This window comes from Penaeus monodon, chromosome 22 (genome assembly GCF_015228065.2).
Source record: "Penaeus monodon isolate SGIC_2016 chromosome 22, NSTDA_Pmon_1, whole genome shotgun sequence".
NCBI classification, from domain to species: Eukaryota; Metazoa; Arthropoda; class Malacostraca; order Decapoda; family Penaeidae; genus Penaeus; species Penaeus monodon.
In genome coordinates this window covers 9846185-9846390 of record NC_051407.1, presented here as the reverse complement: position 1 = coordinate 9846390, position 206 = coordinate 9846185, and positions in this window count along the sequence as shown.

The window sequence follows — 206 nt, the reverse complement described above, 5'->3', positions numbered from 1 at the left end:
CAACGCAGAGAATAACAATAACATTAACAACAATAAAGCAGATCTAGAGTCCGTGCGCGTCATAGAAGGCCGGACGCGAAACGGGCATTGATGACGCTAATCCTCCCTTCACGGCGGTCGCGATTCGAGCTCCAGCGGCGTCGGGCGATCTGTGGGAGGCACCGCAGGGACCCGAGACGAAGGGCATGGTGGCCGGGGGGCGGGGG